Raw genomic sequence first — 16,950 nt, 5'->3', positions numbered from 1 at the left:
GTACGTATGGACACCTGAATGGTCAATTATCTCAAGACACTGGTAATTGAAAATTAAAGTGATATGATAAAAACCATCTAGGGTCCACATCCTAACAACCCCCCAAAAATGAAAGAAATCGGTTCAGCCGTATTAGCGTGATGAGCGGACAAAGGATTTTTTGTACGTATTGACACCTGATTGGTCAATTATCTCAAGACACTGGTAATTGAAAATTAAAGTGATATGATAAAAACCATCTAGGGTCCAAATCCTAACAACCCCCCAAAAATGAAAGAAATCGGTTCAGCCGTATTAGCGTGATGAGCGGACAAAGGATTTTGTGCGTTCTCTTTTATATATATAGATTATATAAAAAATTGAAATGAAAATGAAATGAAATCTTTAAGTTTAACATCCCACGATTATCCCGGTGAGGCTAAAGGAGACGGTGATAATGAGAAATGAATGAAATGGTGGAATGAAGAAAGTGGGAGGAAACGGGAGTACCCCGAGAAAACCCACGAGCACGGTGTTTGTCCACCCATATATTTGTGTGTGAGGGGTAATACATTATGCAGGGTGCGAAATCCCGGGGGGGACGGGAGGGATTTCCCCCCACCAAAAATTTTATACTTGCGTTTCCCCCCCACCAAAATATGTAAGGGGGGACACCTTAATATGAAAATATAAGTAGGTCTATAATGAAAATGTTTAAACAAACAATAAACTTGAATGCATGCCTGTTTTTCAAAAACGTAGTTTAGTTGTAAAGATATCAGGTGTTTAACTTTGTCGGCTGTTTCGTTGTGACGAGATGGAGACCTTTATTCTCTAGCATACCAGTTGCGTGCAAAATTGGCAAAATTTCTTAAACAGTTGACGAACCTACAAACAGGTTTGCGGATAAGCACTTGCTTTTATATGTAACATATGTGGACGAAGAAAATAACCATTGTTGTTGTTTTTATAAATTAGTGCCTGTAGAAAATTCCGATGCAAAATTCCTTGAAGAGAAAATTATTCACGCGTTTTCCGAATATGATATATTTTTAATCTGAAAGAAAAGCTTGTTAGATTTGGTTCTGACGGGGATGTAGTGTTTACTGGGAGAAACAAGGTGTTGCTGCCCAAATTAGAAGAAATGTCGACCAGTGCCTAATTAGCGTACACTACATGGCACATCAAATGGATCTTGTATCTGAAAGAGTTTTTTATGTTGTGAATGCTATTCACAACTTTGAATATTTGTTAGGCGAACTTCATACAGCTGCAAAACTTAAAAGTATCTCGACAGTCACAGATGCCGCAGGAATGCTAAAAATCAGAAGATTGTTTCACATACGTTGGATTTCAAATGTGGAGCATGTATTATTTGCAGTCTTGACATATTTTTCTTGTATAATGCAATTCCTACTTTTGGGGTGTGAAAATGCTGACCATTTCAACAGAGATAGTTTTAAACTGAGTGGTATTTACAAAAAAAAAATCTGTTGGAGAAAAAGAACATTCTATTGCTCGGTTTTCTTCTGAATATTGCGTCCATTCTGTCTAATATTAGTAAAACGATGCAAAAGGAACCAGTTTCGTACAATGAAATAGAGCAAGAATTGAATCCTTAATCCAAGCTCTGAGAGAAATGCGTATGAAAGATGATGTCTACCAAAGTCTTTGTATTAGTGCACTGCATACAAGCGTCTGATACAGGGAGTGATGATAGTGAGTTTGATCAAATAAGGGGGCAGGTAATCCAGGGTTTAGTAGAAGACGTGGAAAAAAGGTTTCCTTCTAATGATGTCCTAAAGTGCTTTTGAGTGTTTGAAAATAAAGATCGTAATAACATGAGTGGTTTATACGGTAACATAGACTTATATAAAGAAGCTGTTTGGATTAAATCCTGATACTGCAGTGTTAGAATGGCTTGGTTTGATTTAGTTTAACGTCCCACAATTATGCCTGCTAGGCTAAAGGAGACGTGAACCTACTGATTATAATGGAATCCGACCACTTTGGTCGTTCAACTGTATACCACCGGGAATCGAACCAGGACCACGTTAACCGAAGTCAAGCGTGCTAGCCACTAGACCAAACGGGGGTTCTACAGTGTCAGAATGGAGAGAGTACAAGTCAAGTTCTAAGTCGGTAAATGATTTTCAAGTTCTTAAAGACTTAACGCGGAAAGTTCGTTCTGTGCCATTATCAACTGCTGCCTGTGAACGTGTATTCAGTGTTGTTCATATTAAAAGTTTCGAAAGAACCCGTATGTTGGCGAGTACCTTTCAATCTTTATTAACAATTAAACTCAGTGGATCTCCTTTAAAATTATGGGATGCTGTTACTGCTGTTCATACGTGGGCTTCTTCTGGCCGTCACATATTCAACTCTCGTTACACACGGAAAGAAAGTGAAGTTTAATCTCACATTTTTTCTCTAAGGTAAGATACGTTATTGCAAACTATATTTTAGGTCTATGAATACAGTAACACAATCATTCATTACTCGTATTATTGTGGCTCTCTCCGCTGGTCTACGGGCTAGCATTCGCGCACCATCTTCGGTGCACGGGGTCCCGGGTTCGATTCCCGGTGGAAGCGCCTTACAAAAATTTGAACGATTCCACCTTGAACTGTAAGTCCACATCTCATAGCTTCGCTGCTGAAAAGGGACACTAAATTTAAATAAGCAAATCAATCGTATTGTTGTATTTGTGCTTTCATTTTCTAAGGTTTAACGTCCTACGAATATTCAGTAAAACTAAGGAAGACGGTCATGATGAGATAGATAATAATGGTGGATTAAGATAGTGGAAGGAGGCGGGAGGACCCCGAGAAAACCCACACACAATTGTTTGTATACCACAAGCAGAATTTGGCGCGAGCTAGGATCCAGCCAGGGATTCCACGCACCTGAGGTGAGCGCTCAACCACTGAGGCAGCACGGTTTTTTGTTGTCTATCAAGTATTTGTATTAAAATCATATCTGTTATTTATAATAATACATTCTTGCTAATAATACAATATAAATACATAGTATTATTTAGACTTACATAAGTGACCGGATATATGAGCGACCAAACTGAAACACTAAATACTTAGCGAAGAAAGGGGAATTTCATAAATAATAAAAACTATGCTCTGACTCTACTGCTCATGGGGATCTATGGCTGGCCAGGTAAAGCGCTTCAAGTTAGTAGTTCTAATGTTTGGTTAGGACATCGGTTCTCAGGGACTATTATTTCTGGCTTATAGATCTCTACCGCATTTTCGTGAATGCAGTCTTCAATATGATGGTAAACACAAGGGTACTGTGGTCCCACGGGACTCTAACCCTGGACCATACGCACCGAAGTGTATATTAAACGCAGTAGATATGTTAACAATTTTGGTTAAATGAATAAATAACATTAAAGCATTTTTAAATAATAATGTCGACTAGTTTGAATATTTATTATTATTATTATTATTATTATTATTATTACTAATAATAATAATAATAATAATAATAATAATAATAATAATAATAATACATTAAAATTTCAACTTTTTGGAGGCTCCACGAAGCATTAGTATGGATCGCTGAACTTCTTCCCCTCCACCATTTTCAAATGATTTCGCACCCTGCATTATTGTCTTATTTTGAATTATTTTACCTTCAAACTCTACGTCCTGTTGCCTAATTTTATCCACCCAATATGAATGATCTAATTCGCACACTGGGTTCTTTTATATCAGATTACTTTGAGGCAGTGTCCAAACAGTGGGCAATATGTTGTTTTAATTCTAAGAACATACCGTAATGCCATTGATACTAGGTGAAGTTAAAGAAAATTTTTAAATGGGATTACAATTTCGATTCCGTTCTGTTTATGATGTTAATGTATTAGGACGATACACTTACTGCCATTTGCTACTTTTATGTGATATACGTAGCAGACAGTTTTCCTTACATGTGTCTCAAAAATATTTTTTGATTTTGTTTGTGCTACAATGCAGTTTGTTTAAAGTAAAGCGGTTTATAAATGAAAAGTAAAAAAAGTTTAAGAAAAATACAGAACTGTTTCATTATATTATTATTATTATTATTATTATTATTATTATTATTATTCATAATAATAATAATAATAATAATAATAATAATAATAATAATAATATCGATAATTTTGAAACATTAGAATTAAGTGCTTAGGAGGATTCGTGTTTTGCCCCATCCGAAAAGAAAACTTGAATACGTGCCTGCACTGAATGATAGACGTATGAGTCATGGTGTAGACGGGCGTGCTAGGCGATAGAGTCCAGAGCTTCAAAAACAGACACAACCTGCAGTTCTTCTTGCCGATTGATCCTACTTTTTACCTGCAATGATATGTCGGATAATACGGTATGTGGAATAAATACGGAAACGGTCTTCCTCGTCCCCCTGCCTCCCCCCCCCCCAATGTTGAAGACAGATTTGCGCCGCTGGTTTGAGGCTCCTCGACCCTGAACTTTTTTTTTAACATTCTGAAACATTGAAATTTGTTTTACCGGCACGAATACACGAATATATATTGCTCATAGATACGTCGAAAACGAAGACATTAATGTCAAGTAATGTTAACACGACAAGTAAAGTTCGATGTGACTGCACTGGCCCCAGACGATACTGATTGTTGTTAGGAGCGAGTAAGGCGGCACGTTTAGAGGGTGGCAAACAACTGAAAATAAAAGCTCCTACGAAGTAAAATGCCAAACTGAATTGAAACAGGCCTTCCTGAACGTGTTCAAGATTTCAATACCGACTCACTAATTTTTTTTTAAATAGTATTCCGTACAACCTACCTTACTCTCTAAAACCGCGAGTCAAGTCAGATAGGCATGTCTACTGCGATACTGGAGTTAGTAATTGCACACGACAATCATAATAGTAAAGGCGGTCTTAAGACAGGTTTAAAATGGCGGCGTGATTTTTCTAAATTTCACTAATCGTTTCCAAGTCCTAACACACTTATATTAGATATGATAATAGCCATATAAGAATGTTTTTGACAGTGAAAGTGTAAAAAAAAAAAAAAAAAAAAAAAATGGAACTTGATGGGTATTCCAATTACGACCGTATTTACTATTATGACTTGACGCTAGTAATAGCGATGCTATGATTGGATCCAGAGATAATAACAAAAGCGCGATGAAAGAAAATGTTTTGGCAGTCGCGTCGCCAGGTCGTGTAGTGGCTTAAAAAATAAAACTACAGAAAGGGTACTGAAAGGAATAGGGAAATGTGCTTCTTAGTTGACCATTGAAAAAGTAATTAAATCATGGTATATGTCGTGAGAGTAACTTTGTGTTCAGTGTTCAGCAACATTTTTTTTATCTCTATAATGTTTTAAATGTTTTTTTCTGTCTGATGAGTTAGCCAATTAGGTAAGACGCTCGACTTCTAACTGGCTAATCCATGTTCAAATCTCCCTGCAGCTAACCTTTTTTTCTCCCACTACCGAAATCAACACCGTGTGTTGTGTTGATTTAACACAAAAAGTGGTAGTCACGTTGGGTCACCGCATTGTCTTGAACATGGGCGGAGTTAGGATTGCCTGCTGAGGGGACAGACCTTTTGGTCGGTCTCGACCTGTGGAATACTTCCTAGACGAGTGTGGAATTAATATGAATAACTCATTTTTTGTCTAAAAGTTGGGGGGGACAATACCCTCCATCCCCCATAGCTCCGCCAATGGTGTTGAATCAACACAGATATTTTTTTACTGTGCAGGACATACGTTGTAAAAAGTAAGGTTAAGGACACATACAAAAGTCATCCAGGGCAGGGGTTCGAATTCACAAATACGTGAAGAAATTTCATTTCCTCAGTCAAAATTAAATGTGTTGTAAGGCAACTTTATAAAATGCGATGGAACCAAAACTTAAATTCAATTATAAATGTCGGACTCAAATTACTGTAGGAAATTAAGGAGTGATCACTAGAAACAACCGAAAAATTAAACATGAAGAAATAATTTAATAAAAATCAGCTAACAAGGCTATCACACTTAACTTTATTTTTAAAAAAACGCAGAGCAAACGTAACGGTTTCAATGTTCTAACACCTTAATGTGTCATCCGAGTAACATCGGAAACGTTACGTTTGCTGTGTGTGTGCTTTAAATTCAAAAACTGTGTTTGCAATTTCGAGACAGGAGACGAGACGAGACATTTCAATAGACGTCTCGTCTCGTCTCGAAAACGAGACGAGGCAATTAGTCTGCCTCGTCTTGTCCCAAAGAGTTCTGTCTCGTCTCGTTTACGAGACGAGACGAGACACGAAAAATAGCTAATTTGGACCACTTCTGGCTTGAATATGGAGTTAACGGATGAGATGGACTTATTCTTTGGATGCAGAATCAATGGCAAAAAATCACTTCCCGATATCACTTCTATCTTTGCTCTGGTATCTTTCACACACACGGATGAAACCACTCTATGAGACTTCCGACTTTTATGCACGGCACAGTTTGGAAGTTAAAAACTTGTCTAGTTCCATAAATATTATTAACACTAACATATCAATGATACTCTTGTGTATAATTCAAAAAGTTAACCGTGAAATTTATGCCGGATTGGAAGCAGTTGTGGGAAGGCCTCTTGCTACATCAAATTTGTGGGTGTTCAGGTAAAACCAATATAATCTTAGTATTTTACATCGGGTTAATAATGAATAGGTCATTTCTACTGTATATCAACTTCACGGACAAAAGCGACTCGTGGCTTAATGAAAATCCATTTGTTGGTTCTTCAAGGTCAATACATCAACAAAATAGCTGTACTAGCAGTACACACGACCCATTACTTCGACAGAAGAGGCAAACGCACGTGTTTATGTATAAAAGACTAATTGTCTCAGGCACTTACTAGAAGGTTTGACTGCGTGGAAGCAACATAGCAATGTTCTATGACAAAGAACGCTGTGCTATGTAAAAAAGAAAAAATGCTCTGGGTTGTGTTATCTGTTGTTGTGTATGAAATACGAGTTTGTTTGTGTGTCTGTCTGTGTGCGGCCTGGGAATCAGACGAGTTCACCGAAAGTTACTAAACTTTGGTCACGGATACTTTATCCAGGCTCCAGACCAGAGCGAAGCGTTTTTTTCAATTCGAACCAGTTTCTCAGGGGAAGGGAGCGTTTACCGAAACATGTAAAAACATTAGAAAATGACCGGTTTTTGTGTTGAATTTATAGTTAGCGCCGTCGCTGAGAACAATGGTGACACTTTCATTAGCGATGACTTTGAAAATAGGCTACCATTGTATGCGGGTCGGTGTCACCCTGGGGGTGGGGTACCGAAATATATAAAAAAATATTCCAAAATGACCAATATTAGTGTCAAATCCTTAGTTTTCACGGTCGCTGAGATGAATGTTGATTCTTCCAGAGGCGTTGACTTTCAAATACAGGCCAATCGCCTGCGGGCGAGAGGCGTTCTTTTAAATTTCGAACCAGGGGGTCACAGGGGGCGTTTACCAGGATATGTAAAAGTATTAGAAAATGACCGATATCTTTTCGTTTCGTTGTTCAGTTTGTTTGCATAGATATTTTATCTCACCCATGCGAAAAGTGTGTATTTCAGCTAGTTATTAATAAATGCAAGAAATAAATTATTAGTAATATACAGGGTGGCCCAAAAATAAGTTTACAGTGCCGTACTGATCAGTTCATTGCATTTTATATAATTTCTTATTGTTATCCATCAGATAGACTTAGTTTCTTTATTATTTGTTCTTAATGTGTTTTACTTACATCTTAAGCTCGGAAGAGCCGAAGCAAATAAACTCATAAACTAGAACGTTATACTTGATCAATGAAGAGGTGTATGCCTACTTTTGGACTACGTGAATAGATAGGAGTGTATTTTGAAAGAAAGAAACGAAAGTGTAAACATACATAACCGTATTTCACTTTATATAATCTATCCTAAACCACGGTCATTAATCTAAGATAATGTAGGAAAAAATGCAAGAAAGTAATTAATAATAATAAATATGAGCATATCAAAATATATTTTGAAAGGAAAAGGGTCCCCTGGCAGAACTTATTTACTCCAGATGTCGAAGCGTTAATCAGATTTGGAGTGGGTCAAGTAGGTCAACAGCATCTGACCCACTGCGACCCACCACCCACTATGACCCACTCTGAACCTTTGTGACCAACTCCGACCCGCCAAAACCCATCGTCATCAACTCTGACCCATGATCCACGCTCTTTAAAACTAAATAAAGTTTACAATTGTAATAAAACAAGGCTATGAAATTATCACTAATCGGAGTTTGAATTTCCACTGTTCAACGCTCAAGCACCGCTCTGTTACAATACGGGTGGATTTGATCTTTACGATATACAATGATAAAGTGTTTGTCATGGGCGAAATTGCGATGAATTTAACTTTAATTATCATATATAATTATTTCTTTGTTGACTTACAGACATTTTCAGTGGAAAATAGGATGAAATTTGAAAGTCTCAAATCAAGGTAAAGTAGACCAAAGTAAAGAGAAGTCTAAAATTGTCCATATAATTAAGCATCCCGTACAAATTTAAAATTCCCACGTAATTAAGCTTGCAGTACAAATTTTATGTAAATTTTCCTCACAACTTTATGACGTGATATCCTTATGCTGTAACGCTCCATACATAAACACAAGTTTCAGCAGTTATTATAATAAAAAGCAGTAGATGTAAAATGCATAAAACTGTAGTTTTTATTTCTCAATAATTGCTTTTCAATTTGTTTCTGAAGTAATATTGATCGTTTTCGATTATTTTTAGAAATCAACCCTATATATAGAAAATGCTCCCTCCCAATAAAAGAGTTTTAAAAATGATATTGAGATCAGGGCCTAACTATGTATATACCAAATGTCATTTCAGTTCACTTTGCAATTTGATCATGACGATCACACACACATAGTTATATTCAATGTTTTATATAATTATTCGTACATTATAGGTAATTCACATTTTTTTCTCCAGTAGTTAGCTCCTCTAAAAACTCGCAGGATGTGTTTGAAAAGTCAAGAAGTAAGTCCTATTGCTATTATTACAATTCCAAATATGGTCAATTGCCTGAAGTTCTGCAAGAGTGCCTGAAATTCTTTCTTCAATAGAGACAAATGAAAAAAGAAGAAAAAGGGAGGCCTTGAAAGTAAAAGGTAGACAAATTCACCAGTGCTCAGAAGAAACTGTCTACAATGCACTGAGCAGAATGGGTTCGTAAGTCAGAGTGGATCAGTGGGTCAGTATGGATCAGAATGGGTAGTTGGGTCAGAGTGAGTCACGGTGGGTTGTATATCGCAGTGAGTCACATCCTGTTGACCCATGACCCACTTACAAATCTTGACGCAATTGACCCACTGACCCACTCCATCTCTGGACTGCACACACGTATAAAGCAGTCATATATTTATCTTAACCTTCCTGACTTTACTTAACCTCACTAATTTAAGTTAATCTACAAAAAATGCAATAAAGCAATTATTATTGACAAATACAAACATATAGGAATGTATTTTGAGAAAAAGAAAAATCAAAAAGAACCAGCCGAGATTTGAACCCGCGTTGCTCCACTCAAGAAACAGACGTTCTACCGACTTAGCCACGGCAGAACTTGTAACTTTTGGCTTTGAAGCTTTATTTATATTACGTGTGTTACGTAACAACGCTACGAGATGTCATTACTGTCCTTCAAGACCCGTTTCGTAAATTTACGAAATAACTCATTTAATCCTTAATCAATCCGATTATCTCTATATACGTATATACGATGTATGTGTGTGTGTTGGTGCACTCAAGAGATTAATTCATAATAGATTAATTTATTCTTGATGTTAATCTACAGCACAAATGCTTTTAATGAAAACATGGGGCCTGTTGCCGTACCGTAGATAGCTAAAGGCCGTAAATGAAATTCTAACTTCAAGTGTAACTGGAGTAACTCACCGTCAATGGCTGATTTAACACGCTTGATGACAGCGCGTGTAATGGTTGAATTATAAACACACTTGATAGAGCCTATGTAGATAAGTGGGTACCGTGTGTGACTGTCGTTCTCAGGATTCTGTGTTCGAGTCTCAGCCTAGACTGACTTGCATTTTTTTCAAGGAAATAAACAATATAATTGATGTTCGCATTTGATACTGAAAGAGATTTATCCTATGAAGGGAGAAAAACAAGACAATACAGGGGGTAGGGGGAAAGACGGAGATTGTTTATCCTTAAGTGTTAAAATTTAATTTATTCCCATGTCTTTTGCTCTTTCCTTTCCCTCTTTCCTTCTTTTCTCATTTTGTTTAGCTTTCCATACTTTTTCGGTCTCTACATGATGCGTATTATTCTTTTCGTTTCCTTTGCTTTAATTCCTATCTCTTTGATCTTAAAGTGAATGGAATTTCTGCAGATTTATCTCGTGGTTGTTTCTCTAAGTGATGCTCTCAGATAGTAATACTTTTTCCTCCAAATGGAGGAATATCCTGGCATGTTATGTTTTCGGGCATGTATTTGCTGTCATGTTGGTTGTCCAACTATCAGACATACAGTGAAACTATTCTGCTACTGGAAAAAGCTATCATTTCTTGAGTATCCAACCTCCACTTTTTACAGTCGCTGACTGTACAATTTCAATCTTCTAGGTGCAAAAATAAGCCCGCCAAAAATACTTTACATAAACCCCCCGAAAAAATATTACTCGAAAATATATATTTTAGAATTATGACGTCATCACCTCCTATGTCTGGACGCAGGAAGGTGTGAAACCATACGTAAGGTCTTGTACAATGCCTCTGGACTTGAAAAACAAACAAACAACAAACAAACAAAAAACGGACGAAAAAGCTCAAATAGGAGAGTTATAACGCAATGTACCATGAAACACCCCGTATGGTACAAATTGTACCATGGGATCCCCAAAGGATTAAGGCTGCTAGTTAAGAGTGACCTATAGTTCGGTAATTATAAGCCAAATATAACACCGCTAAATCATATCATGCATATGTATCGGAAGTCTTCAATTGGATGGGATTATACTTGAGTTAACCGCCCTGTGCAGCAGTAAGGCTAAATGAAACGTGGACCTACAGCTTAAAGTGGGATCCGAATCCGCATGAGCTCCCACCGGGAATCGAACTTGGGTCTCCTAGCCAGAGGGCAACGTAGGCTATTCACACAGCCACGAGAGTCGGAAGTCTGAAAGAGCGGTTCTATCTGCCTGTCTATCCGTACACAGGTATCAGAGGAAAACCGATAAGAGAGAGTCGCGGATCTAGAAGTTAAAAACTTGGAGGAAGCCAAAACCCAGACTATGATAGTTTTATCGTGACTTTACCACAAACTTTCAAAAATGTATAAATAATAGCTTAAATTATTCTTGTCACTCAAAAAAACTGGGGGGACTATGCCCCCCGGTCCAGGGCTACATCCGCCACTGGTAAGAGAAGTGCTTTGTCTTTCTTCAAATCGATTCAGCGTCCAAAGAATAGGTGGTGCCTTCCATTTCAACTCAGGCAAAAAATATAAAATTATACCATCACCATCTCAGATATTGTTGAAACTTTTCTTATAGCAACTAGACATGTTTTTAAGAGACCCATATTTTTTTGTTTTTTTCGAAATAAAATTTTCCCGCCAAGTAATGGGCCATCAAAGACGGGGAGTACAATTTATGAATTGTAGAAAACATGAAAAATGATCAATTTCGGAGCCTCACCATTCGGCTATGCAGATAGGTAGAGTTATAATTCTTGTTGTGGTATGTACATAGGGATATAAATAAACTATATTTTATTATAGTTTGGTTTGCGCATGCGTATCTTTTTGTACATAAATTAACAAATAAACGTCAATTTATCTGAAAAGTCGAAGTTTGCGAATTTTTTTGAGCACTTCCGGTTCGAATTTTAAAATTCTGTTTTCACGTTTGGTAAGACCTAGTTACCCGCTTTCCGAAAAAAATTTTGTATCGCTTCTGTGGTTAACCGTTTTGTTGCAAAAAATTCGAGAAGTTGAAAAATTTTCAAAAATCGCCATTTTTGGGCGCCATTTTCTCGAAAACACCATTTTTTAAAATTCTGAAATTTTGTCAGATGGTTTAACATTACCTGAATAATAAACACACCAAATATCATTCTCGACCAATGCTTCGTGGATTAACTGCAGCCTTTTAAAGTTAGCGAAGTTTCGCTAATTTTGATGTCACAGTTAGCAACACTGGGAACAATGAAAGTGCAATGATTTGATGATGTTTGTGGTTCACATTCATTAAATGAAGAATAAATGGTTTTCTTGGCTGTTTTTTTTATTATTTTGATTAAAAAGGCTCTCTGAAATAGTAAAATGAGCCTCCCTCTACTCCTCCGTTTTCTTAAACTGAAGTAATCTGAGGTGGAAATTACGATTACGAAACACACAAATTTCAAGTTCACTTACTTAAAATGGTCTTCGGAAACAAAATTTCACTTTTTTTTTTTTTTTTTTTTTTTACATGGACCAATCATTTGCTTGGTTGTTGTCTTCTTTGCTAATAGCATGTGACCGTGCAGATGCTCCAATAGATGTTGGTTCACTCATAACTCATCCAGGAGTGGATCTAGGGGGACGATTGCCGCCCCCCCAGAAGAAGAAACTTTCTCATTTATATATAAATAAAACCCATCCCAGAGTTTGGAGCTCTTAAAAGTAGCTCTAAGTAGCAGTATTACAATCCCCCCCCCAGAAGTCCGTCCTGGATCCGCCCCTGCGTAGCACATTGTCGATAGTCACAAAACACTTATTTTCACTTCTCTTATGCTCTTCTGGAAACCTGTACCCTGCTGAAGGTTCATGTGGAAGCATAAACAGCACTTCACTTTCACGTAATTCATGATTTATTCATAATATTTCTGCTACGCACCACTGGTTATCATACATATATGTATATAACAAAAGTTCCTTTTTGCAGATTTCTTAAATCTACACTTTGAATTGCAAAAGTTCGATTTTGGGGGAAGTATGAAGTTAGTTCATGCTGACCCGTTACTGCCATAAAAACTTCGCAATTTTCCGAAAGCCAAAGATAACTTCGTTGAATACCAGTTACCGATCGCATACTTACCCTTTTTTCTTCCGGAAGTCGTCGAATTCAATTCCAGTTAACAAAACGAGAGTAATATCCGGAGTTTGTACTTGCACTATACTCACGAATTCTCCAGCGGTTTTAGTGGGGACGCGGTGGCTCAGTGGTGCCGGTGGGTGTAGCCGAGCGGTCTGAGGCTTTAGGCTGATGATCGCGAGGTGAAGCCCATTGGGGGTTCGAGTCCCTCTGTAGTAGCAAGGGTGGAATTTTAACTGTCCTCGATGTTTCTGTGTTCGTGTCCCTGTCGTGTCTAGTAGTCCTGAAAAGTGGTTGCAGTAGAAAATAAGTCAGGAAGTTTTTTTTAAAAAAAAAAGTGGTAGAGCGTTCACTTCCGGTGCTTGGGGTCCCTGGTTCAATCCCAGCTCGTGCCGTGTGGGCTTAGTGGTGGACAAACACCGTGCTCGTGGGTTTTCTTGGGGTTAGCCCGTTTCCTCACACTTTCTGCATTCCACCATTTCAATCATTTCTCATAATCACCGTCTCCTTTAGCCTAACCGGCATAACCATGCAACGTAAAACTTAAAGATTTCATTTCATTTTTTTCTTCTGCGGTTTTAATACTTTGTATCTGTTTTAGCCTAAGGCTATGGCGCGTTGCCACATTCTTTGCCCCCCCCCCTTCCCCACTACCGTCGCAGAGACCCTTGCATGGCCGGTTTCACTGCAAAAACACTGCTTTATCGGACCTGTCTGCATCTCGAACATCTGAAAGAGATTTTTAAAGTGGGATGCAGCACCATCAGAAATCACTGACACGGTTTGGGAAATTGTAGATTCACCAATTTTCACGTATTCAAACCTTTTTCTATAAAATATATTTTCGCTTTTCTTCGAGTATGTTTAGAATCTTGTCTATGACTATGAGTACATGAGCCGAATCATGTGTTTTATCGTCGTTTATTACAACAAAACTGTCAATTGTTTCATATTTCGGTGATAACTCTGAATTTCACTTTGCAGAACAACAGTCCAGTTTTCAACGAAGTCCACATGAAGTAAAATAGAATTTGTATCTTGAAATTTTATACGGTGGTCTTCGGTAGCAATTGATTGTCTTTGGATTTTCTTGATGTAGTCATGAATTACAATTCTTACAGTTAAACCGGCAATGTACGATGCAAAAACAGAAAGTGGCACAGTTTTTTTTTTTAACGAGATCATTATTCTCCCATATGGCATACGTAACCACTTTCATTTTCATCAGGATCAATAATTAAAGACACCACACTTATTTCTTGTACTCCAGGACATTCACCACATTCTTGAAGAAGACAGCTGTCATTTTCTACGGATCATACTACTAAAGGAAATAGGTCACTCATGACAGCTTACAGGTTGCACCTTTGATTTGTAGCAACGCAGTAGCAGCTAACTTAAAATTTGCACAATACACACACACACACACTTCCCTCTCAGGTTGCGGCGGACTGACACACTTTAGTCGAATACTATAAAATTCCGAATGACCCATTTTTATGATGGGATTGTTGTTTAAAAATTCAGTAAATTTCTTTGGAACGCGTAAGAAAACGTTTCGATTTTTTTTCGGGGGTCATTTTTCGATCACTGTAATGACATCGCACTTAATTGAGACTTTGTCTGGAGCATTCCAAATCATACTGAGGTAATAGTTTAGGCCTTTTATAGATCATCAAAATTCATTGGATGGCCATTTCAAGTAAACTTAAAATTTGTTTGTTTCGTAATCGTAATTTCCATCTCAGATTACGTCAGTTTAAGAAAACGGAGGAGCAGGGGGAGGCTCATTTTACTATTTCAGAGAGCCTCTTTGTTCAAAATAATAAAAAACCAGCCAAGAAAACCTTTTATTCTTCATTTAATGAATATGAACCATAAACATCATCAAATCATTGCACTTTTATTGTTCCCAGTGTTGCTAACTGTGACATCAAAATTAGCGAAACTTCGCTAACTTTAAAAGGCTGCAGTTAATCCATGAAGCATTGGTCGAGAATGATATTTGGTGTGTTTATTATTCAGGTAATGTTGAACCATCTGACAAAATTTCAGAATTTTAAAAAATGGTGTTTTCGAGAAAATGGCGCCCAAAAATGGAAATTTTTGAAAATTTTTCAATTTCTCGAATTTTTTTGCGACAAAACGGTTAACCACAGAAGCGATACAAAATTTTTTTCGGGAAGCGGGTAACTAGGTCTTACCAACCGTGAAAACAGAATTTTAAAATTCGAACCGGAAGTGCTCCAAAAAAATTCGCAAACTTCGACTTTTCAGATAAATTGACGTTCATTTGTTAATTTATGTACAAAAAGATACGCATGCGCAAACCAAACTATAATAAAATATAGTTTATTTATATCCCTATGTACATACCACAACAAGAATTATAACTCTACCTGTCTCCATAGCTGAATGGTGAGGCTTCGAAATTGACCATTTTCCATGTCTTCTACAATTCATAAATTGTACTCCCCGTCTTTGATGGCCCATTACTTGGCGGGAAAATTTTATTTCGACAAAACAAAAAAATATGGGTCTCTTAAAAACATGTCTAGTTGCTATAAGAAAAGTTTCAACAATATCTGAGATGGTGATGGTACATGCTCTGCCTGAATTGAAATGGAAGGCACCAGGTTCCATCTCATTGGTTAACCATCAATTCAAACCGGAACTAGTAAAAATTATTCATTTCCGGTTTCAACTTTTGTCGCCGAACAATAAAAACCGTAACAGATTGGAACATTTCTTTTAATCGATTCGACATCGCAAGCAAAGATACCATCGCAACCCAGATCTCTCTAATAATACCAGAAGTGTTAATATTCACTACTACTTCCGGTTTAAATATTAAGCACCATAAAATGAAATCGGTAAGAAATAGGAGCCACGGTGGCTCAGTGGTAGCCGATGTGTGTGTCCAAGCGGGTCTGAGGCGGAAATCTGACAATTGCGAGGTGAAAAGCCCATTGGGGGTTCGAATCTCTCTGGAACATGAGCCTAATTTTAATTGTGCTCGATATTTCTGTGTTCGGGTCCCTGCCGTGTTTGGATTACGTAGATAGTACGTGAGTTGCCCATGGTGAACAATACTCTGGTTGGGGAGAATTCTTAAAAAAATATAAAGTGATAGAGCCCTTACCTCTGAGGCGTGGGGTTCCTGGTTCGGTCCCCGGCCAAGTAAGTGTGTGGATTTTCTCGGAGTTTTCCCGTTTCCTCCCACTTTCTCATTCCACCAATTCTTCCATTATTACTCACTTGCTTTAATCGTCATCTCCTGTAGCTTAAAAGGCATAAACGTGGGACGTTAAAATCAAAGATTTCATTTCATTTCATTTTCAGAGCTCATCCGTGGCTAAGCGGTTAGCGTACGCGCCTTTGGCGTGGGAGGCCCGGGTTCGATTCCCGGCGGGAGCTCATGTGGTTCGGATTCCACGTTAATCAGTAGGCCCACGTCTCATATAGCCTCGCTGCTGAAAAGGGACGTTAAACTGAAAAGCAACTCAACTCATTTCATTTTCAGTAAGAAGTAGCATTAAGCTTTCTTTCGGAATCCATGGCAGTGTCCCAGCATTAGGATCCATCTACCTAATTACCTCTCCAGTCAACTAGAAGTGGTATCGTAGAAGAAAATTTTTCACAGATAGGGAGAATTTTTTTAGTATGTTCAACACCTGAAGAATAGGCTTAATTTATTCCAGTAACTCTCTATTGAAACTGAAAGTGATAGAAATTTACCATTTCTTGTTTTAAAGTTGACCCCCATAGAACAAACACGCTAATATATTGCGACATTAAAAAAAAAAAAATCGGTTCAGAGTCTGAAGGAAAGACTGTAACTGTCACTCTCTCGGATAAATCCAGGTTCT

Source organism: Thermobia domestica, chromosome 17 (assembly GCF_964235325.1).
Source record: "Thermobia domestica chromosome 17, izTheDome1.hap1.1, whole genome shotgun sequence".
NCBI classification, from domain to species: domain Eukaryota; kingdom Metazoa; phylum Arthropoda; class Insecta; order Zygentoma; family Lepismatidae; genus Thermobia; species Thermobia domestica.
This window is presented reverse-complemented; position numbering follows the sequence as displayed.